Genomic DNA, 8,832 nt, shown 5'->3' on the forward strand with positions numbered 1-8,832 from the left:
GCTACGTCCCCAGCCCGCCCCTCTAAGAGTAGTTCTGCTTGTATAAAATACAGATGTATTGTGGGACTGAATGTCAGCACTGTGACGTTGAATATCAGTAACACATGTTGCTGTTTCTATTTATGTGTGTTCCTGTATCCTCCCCCCCCCCCCCCCCCCCACCAATATATGTGTTGTAAATAAGACCTGTGATGTTTGTAATTTCCACACACTAGTGATAATATGCATATATACTCAACCCCGGTTGTATTGTAAATTTGACCAAAGAAAACCCTTCTTAGTGAACACTAACTTTGTGTTGAACAAAAACTACATGTGGGATGTCAAATTGTTTTGTCTACTGTTTATAGTTCAGTTTACAAGATATTAATTTTACTTCATTACAAGTGTACCAAAAATCAGGAAACATTCTAAGAAATTAAAGAAGTTTGTCAGCCCTTGTTTTTTGTTTGTTTTTTTAGTTCACTAAAACTAAGCAATGAAAATATAACACTAATTTATATTTCTTTACCGTAATAAAATATGTGATCTGAGACCATGCTTACTCTTACCATACTCCATGAATGGCAGGCTGGGATGGCAAATAACAAGCAGACACAGTGTATTAGGACAGAAAAGGAATATGTTTAATTCTTCTTTATACTTATTTCCGTGCTTCTGTCCAATCCAATTTGTGAGAGAGGTCTTGTGTAGTGGCTGCCACAGGCCGGTGTAGGTACCAGGATGTGAACCCAGTACCTACCAGCTTTAAGTCTGGTGGCTTAACCACTATGTCACTGAGTCCGGTGTTTGTTTAATGGCACCTCAACACCTTTTAAACTACACAGTATAACTATTTGGTGTCTAACATATAGTTGTAACAGTAAGACCACAAAGTGAAAGAAAAACTGTAGTGTTTAGTTTACTAATATTGAATAGTATCAAGGGACACTTAACCATACACAGGACAGCTAGCATGTAGGCCAACACAACCTTTTATATATCAGTTATGAGGCACCGATTGGCGTTAAGATGCATAAAATGTATAGCATTAGAACTTGGATGACAAATATACAAAGGTTTGGTATTAAACTGTTAACCAGGGAACAAATTGGACAGCTTTCACTTTTATAAAAGAATGGGTTTTTTGGGTGTTTTTATTTTTATTTTTTAAAAGACGTTAAATTGGATTACAGGCTGTCCAGCTATCCTACTTTTCCTACTTTTTCTTACTTTTTGGTTTGTCCTATTTTTCCTACTTTTTCTTCAAAATACCTACTTTTTCCTACTTTTTTGTTTCAAAATGCTGCAAATTGTTGTTAAAGTGTGCATATTGCTTGTGTTATTATAAAAGTCAACAGTTATGGGAATTGTTTTTTATAGTAAGATATATTTCCTAATTTGAGGCACCATATTATCTCAACATATTCAATTTATACCCTGAAAGTAATTGTGAGATAAAATTTAATTTAAAATTTAATTTCTAGAACTCAAATGTTACTTTTGCCATGCCTAAGTAGTGTGCTCCTTCAATACTCCGATGAAGCTGTGGAGTTGTAGCACTGCCATAGTGTGCCTGTACATGGGTTTTGAATTATTATCTTCATCTCCGATTAGTTTTATGTATTTTTTTCTGCAAACTAGGTGCATCAACATTATTGTACATATAAATATGTATAACAAATAATATAGTATACCAACACTTTTAAATAACGTGTCGGTTACATAAACTTACTATTATTTTGGATCTCACACAAAATATCGGTACAAACAGAACATTATATTAAAACATTTTTAATTTAAAAAAAATTCTCAATAATACCACTTTTTGGATTTAACATTCATTTATCCAGTACGAGCATGAATAACGTTGCTACGTACTGTTTCAGTCCTACTTATGTCCTACTTTTTTCTTCTATTTTCATACTTTTGCCCTACTTTTGCTATATTTTCATTCCTACTTTTGTCCTACTTTTTCTTAAGAGTGTGCTGGACAGCGGCTTTTCAACTCAACTCGCGATGAGAGTAGACGTGGTTAGCTGCGCTCTTGACTTACCCCCCCCACCTGGGGGGACTGCTCGCCAGTTTTGGAAAGCTGAGTGAGTATCGCGTCACGCACACCGGGTCACGGGCTTCCGTGACCTTGGTGTACGGGGACGCGATCTCACCGACAAGGAATCGGAAGTGGAGGAAGAGGAAACCTGCGCCAGGAGCGGCACGGGGGGGATCTAAGCTGGCGGCTCAACCGCCAGTGGCGGTCCCTTCTGCGACGCCGCCCCCAGTCCAACCTGAGACGACGCGACCAGCCCCAAGGGAACCGTCGGCCACCGAACTGGACGAGCTCAACACTGCGGTGTGTGAGACGCCCAACGACCCTCCATCACCGACCGTCACGTGGCCCAGGAAGAACTGGCCGGTATCTCCGGTACAGCCAGTCGCCTCGCCATCGGCCCGATCGACCACCGTTGGAGAAAAAAGGAAGGCAACATCACCGACCGACCGGCCAGCCAAGGCCGAGAGACCAGCCCCGGTAGTCGCTCCCCCTGAAGAGTCCGAATGGACCGTCGCGGTGAACGGACTGAATAAACAACTTCACCAGTACATGCAGGGGGACACGACTAACCCGACGCAGCTACGAGGCAGCCACCTCAACACAGACTGGAGATCCCTGGAGGACGGCAGCAAATACGAACTCCACAACAAGATGTTTGGAACTCATGACACCGTAGTCGTGACGCACCAGAGGGACAAGAACCTACCGCCAAGTCATACTTCCGGCCAAGTTGGACAACAAGAACATCCACAAGATGATCCGGGCGGTCTGTGGCCCCGACTACGGTGCTGTAGTGCGTACTTTGCTACGACGCCAACATCTCCTGCCTCTACTCCGGGAATCTTCAGGCTCGCCAAAGTAGACGCCAACCTCCTTTTTCTTTTTTTGGGCTTAGTTGGACTTTAAAATTTTTCGGCCACGGCTCAAAATTCTTATGTTTATTTTTTATAAATAGTCCAACGCACTTTACTTGGGTGCCCGATCAATTGCTCAAATCACCTTAAAACCTTTTAGGCCGAGCAGTCAAAAACGTTTGGTTTTAAATTCTTAGTCCGGACATGTGTAGAAGTGTAGAATGTCGTTAGGATTTTAGGACTTAGGTCTTTGACCGACCACTAAATTTTTTATTCCAAATTCCGCCCACCTCAAACGTACCCCTCCCCCCTCCTGGCCCGGACTTAGTCACTGGCGAAAGTCAGAGATTAAGCCCGTGACAGGCGTGCGTGAAACCTTCGTGGTATATACGCACGTGTAAAACTTTTACTCACTGGACAGCCTGGGGTTATATCCCAATACATGTGCATGTGAAACATGATAATAGATCATTTGGATTAATTTTATAAATATTTAATTATAAACACACACACACACACACACACACACACAACAATTTTCACCATTTCAGTTATGCTTGTCATGTCAAAAAAAATATCGTGCACCTCAAAAATAAATATTTATTTACTTTTTTAATTTTTAATAGGCTCAGAATACAATTAGTAATGTTAAGATTACACATTTCCAGTTTCCGTAAAAAAACCCATCCAATTTATTATGCATATAAACGCGCGCACACACACTCGCATGAAGTAAATTATAAAACTACATTTGGGTAAACCGTGTGATTGAACTAATTTGTAGTTTCTGTCTAATAATGCTGAAGAAATAACTTGGTTCTGTTGTGTAACAAAAGGTCTACATAGACTGAGTAACTGTAAATAAGACTTTTAATGTCGCTCTCGGTCCTCTATTCGTCCAAGGCGAGAATTATATTTATAGTTTTGTCTCCTCTGCCTGCCTGTTTGTTCGTCCATTCGTTCGTCCATCCGTCTATCCCGCATATAGTTTTCCGGATTTAAAATACTTTTATTTTTTCACAATGCCTCAAAATATTGAGCTGAAATTGAACAGCTTTTCATTTAGCCCATTGTTGACATTTATGACTCTTCAACTTTTAACAGATAGAAACATTTGTTGGTCCCGGTTGGTGTCTTGTATTGCTTTAGCAGTACTCTCAAAATGTTTGTTATACCAGCATGTTTTATGATCATTATTGTACCGATAATTTCTTTTGTTATAGTGCATATTAAAACAATATTATACTTTTTTTCCCCAATCGCTTTTTGTATTTTTTATTAAAGGTGAAGTGTCAAAATACTTTGTATTATGACAAAACAAATAATGTTTATTGTGAAATGTAAAAAATATATCTTGAACTACATGCCCACAAAAATTTACATCTAAATAATTTCATGTACAGTATTTTTATTTTAGAAACACCTCTGGATCACATTGATTTATTAATCAACATCTGTGGATGTCAAACATTTGATAATTCTCACATATTATCTTAGAGAGGGCGGGACGTAGCCCAGTGGTAAAGTGTTCGCTTGATGCGCGGTCGGTCTGGGATCGATCCTCGTCAATGGACCCATTGGGCTATTTCTCGCTCTAGCCAGTGCACCGCGACTGGTATATCAAAGGCAGTGGGATGGTGTATATAAAATAGCCCTTGCTACTAATGGAAAACATGTAGCGGGACTATATATACAAAATACCAAATGTCTGACTTCCAGTAGCCGATTGTTTTCTAAATTGCACACAACAATAATACAAGTTTTTTCGTCAGTTCCAGAACACTTACTTTTTTCTTACGTCAAATCAAACTGAAATTATTTTAACCCCCCTACCCCCCCCCCCCCCCCCCCCCCCCCCGCGCAAAAAACAAAACAAAAACAAAAAACAACCCACCAACTTTTGTAGGAGGATGGAATGAACTATAGTTATAGGCGCTGGAGCAGATCGGGCAAAATGAACTGGTCTGAAACCTTTTCATCACGTATTTCCATCATTCTACTCACAATATTTATAGTAACATCCATATAAAAATGCATAGTGATTTGTTCGGAACTGCGTGTAATAGACTTAGTTACTGCAATTTTGAATAAACTTCATCCAAACTCTGCCAAAATAGTCCTATTCGTTTAATTCGATAAAATAAAAAAATCAAAAAAAATCAGCCAGGTTCCGTAAAAAATTGGAACCCGTATGCCTGTGGGAGAGGCATATTTAAAGTTGGGAGGGGAATGTACTCCACGGCCCACGCCCCCATTTCTGGACGCCAGTTTTATCATATAGTCATAGTTTATTACAGTAGGCGGAGTTTCATTATGCCAGTCTTCTTTTCCTTTGGGGGCGAGACGTAGCCCAGTGGTAAAGCGCTCGCTTGATGCGCGGTCGGTTTGGGATCGATCTCCGTCGGTGGGCCCATTAGGCTATTTCTCGCTCCAGCCAGTGCACCACGACTGGTACATCAAAGGCCGTGGTATGTGTTATCCTGTCTATGGGATGGTGCATATAAAAGATCCCTTGCTGCTAATCGAAAAGAGTAGCCCATAAAGTGGCGACAGCGGGTTTCTTTCCTCAATATCTATGTGGTCCTTAACCCGACGCCATATAACCGTAAATAAAATGCGTTGAGTGCGTCGTTAAATAAAAAACATTTCCTTCCTTCCTTTCCTTTATTCTCTGCATGGTAGGAGAAGCTCGCAGGTACTTGCCAACTGCCCAAGGTTACTCCATAAATAACCAACTGGGGTTATGCGAGGGCAAACGCCTGTGTATTTTAGGTCATGCAATTTTGCTGCACCGTCATGTTACATGATCCGTTACATAACACCAGACGGAATTAACCCATCCTATGTGATTAACACACGCCAGGTCCCCGTCCGAAACCCAGTGTTAACTCTCTTCGCCAGATTACGTCTGTACGTGTGGGTGGGCGAGTTTAAAACCAGACTAGGTGTGTTACATAATAATGGGTATATGTAATAATGTACAATAGTACACGTGGACTGTAAATATACGTACAACTATAAATACACGTACACACAACGTGGCTAATAATAAACTCCGTACACAGAAAGAAAAATACTATAACACCAAAACGTTCTATTGATGCAACTTGAAATATATTTATTGAAATAGTTTATTAAACTATCAAGTCATTTATGTACACAGTGTTTACCCTTTTGTGCAGTCAAACTAGACATAGCAATAGCATTTACATAATGCATGCATATGCACTGCCATTCATCGTGGACCAATAACTGAATAAGTAATATAGACCGGTAGGAACCGGGTGGAGGAAAGAGGAGCTTGTGCTGTGAGGACGAACATGTACGTTTTGTTTTTTGTTTTTTGCCCTCTTTAAAAAAAAGTTTGTCCCCCCCCCCCCCCCCAACCTACCCCACCCCACTAAAGAATGTGCTCCCACACCAGATATCATCACTAAGGGCCTGTATCAATGCCATAGATACGACTGGTATCACAATTATTCAGGAAAAGTACACACGAGTGTGTAGTTACAAAAGCAGATAATATCCTGAACATGTATATATGGCAACACAACGAAGGACTTATAAATAAACAGCCGTGGGAAAAGTTTTACACACATACGCGCGCGCGCGAGCGCACTCACACAGACACACACACACAGACACACACACGTATAGCCCGAGTACTCTGACGGTAAGAGTAAAGTTTGTTTTATTTAACAACACCACTGGAGCACATTGATTTATAAATCATTGGTTACTGGATGTCAAACATTTGGTAATTTTGACAGTTTTAGAGAGGAAACCACCTACATTTTTCCATTAGTAGCAAAGGATCTTTAATATGCACTAATCCATAGAACAGATAGCATATACCACTGCGTTTAATATAGCAGTCGTGGTGTACAGAGTAGAACAAGAAATAGTCAGACGGGGATCTTAACCGACCGCGCATCAAGCGAATGCTCATTATTAATCAAGGCCAGCATAGCATATATAGGATATATAGATGGACAACTGGTGTGCTGTAAGTCGCTGTGTCGAATCTCATAAGACGAGTTTGTTGCATATTACCAGCTATTTCTCTTTTCAATCGTTGCTATCTGATGTATATCAAAGGTTGTTATGTCCTGTCCTGTCTAACAAAATTTATATAATTTAGAACCCTTTACATCAAACTGAAAGAAGTATGATTGTATTCAAACGAGTATCTTCGCTCATGAATGCATTACCATGGGTGTTGTACTCCAGGGTAGATAACTAACACAACACGTGACACGGTCAACGTTTAACAGTTATACTTGGATGCGTTTCTTACACACCCGTTGATGAGAACATCATTCGTTATCTTTTCATAACACATACTGTTAATACACATGCGTGTGATAACAATTTAAAAGACATATGACTGGCTGCTTCTAGGCGATCACCAGGTCACCTATGCCATACCATCCAATGAAAAAAACGAACAAGTTAACCTGAAACTTGACTTGTCTGTGACAAAGCGCTGGGGCCGTAAACAAGTTTTTAGTTGGAAAAGCCGTTTAAATTTATTTTTTAGGATATATAAGAAACATAATATAACCTTTGTGCTCGTTATGCTAGGGTCAGACTGCCAACTGCCAGCGTTGTAATTTCTCCAATTCCCGACTTAAAAGAGGGGGCAATTTAGGCATTTGACCTGGTATGCATATTCAACGATATATAATGCACATTATTGCTTAATATCAATAAGTATAATGGTATAGTTAATTATTAAAACGGTTAAATGTGATAGCTATTATATATAACGAGCGCAGCCATTTTGTACCATCCCAGTGAATACGCCCTCTGACGAGCTGGTGATTACGTAATACCTAACGTGTCACGTCAGGAATTAGTATTGGAACTCAAGAAACAAAATATACCTGATTTTTGCGGATGCATCGCAATGTTCTGTAATAATAGCCATCCCAGCAAGCCAGCAACAATTATATATTATTTTTCAATACAAAATAAACCACCATTGTCAAAGTGTTGAAATAACTGTATTATGTTTTGTACATAAATTAACCCATGTACTGAAATAATAACCGGAGTGTTTTCTTGGTTAATTGGTCTTTTCTTTCCATTGCCTTTACCTGTGGTTCCTGACTGGCAGGTGTATATATAGACGGTCCCCAGACACTGTCTAGACACACTAAAAAGACGTTCCTCTTTTATTAAGATCACAGGGTATTGTGTGATAACCGCACGGATACTTCTCAAATCGTAATGGACATACTGCTTTATTACTGTAAGTAATTCTGTAAAACCCTTGATTAAGTAGACTTTCCCATCTAAAATTACAAAACTGACCAATTACGTCGTCCCAAAGAAAAGAACAGTATTACTTGGGTATCGTGCGTGGTCGTTTTTGCTCGAACGTACCCTACCAATAGGCCTAATAATATGCATTTTTTTCTTTGGATTTAAAAAAAGAGAAAAATACTATAACTCCATTTCGTTCTATTGATGTAACCTGAAATATATTTAGTTAAATAGTTTATTATACTATCAAGTCATTTATGTTGTTTTACAAGTCAGATTGACGAAAGCAAAGCGCCTTGTCGTAAATTAGAGCATTTGTTTACACTGTGCATAGAGGAGATGGACGGAGCTGACGTCACTTCGCCCCAAGCTATACCACCGGACGTTACAAAAATTAAACAAAATGGCTGTTCCCAGTTAGGTCTCACTACACAGATGTCATCTGCCATTGAAACCCATGTTAAACTGCCCAACTTCAAGCGAAGATTGCCCATAGAACGGGTTCTCGTTGGCACTAATAACATACACCATTGCGAACATACATTATATAAGCATTTATATTCACTCCAAAATTGTGAACATTTCCGTCTCAGTTTTTTGCTATATAACCGCATCTGGCTGTAGTACCGGTCCGAACAGGTGGTTCATTAACCGATTCACTCCGGCTGTCACTTGCGC

This window comes from Gigantopelta aegis, chromosome 4, assembly GCF_016097555.1.
Source record: "Gigantopelta aegis isolate Gae_Host chromosome 4, Gae_host_genome, whole genome shotgun sequence".
Classification (NCBI taxonomy): Eukaryota; Metazoa; Mollusca; class Gastropoda; order Neomphalida; family Peltospiridae; genus Gigantopelta; species Gigantopelta aegis.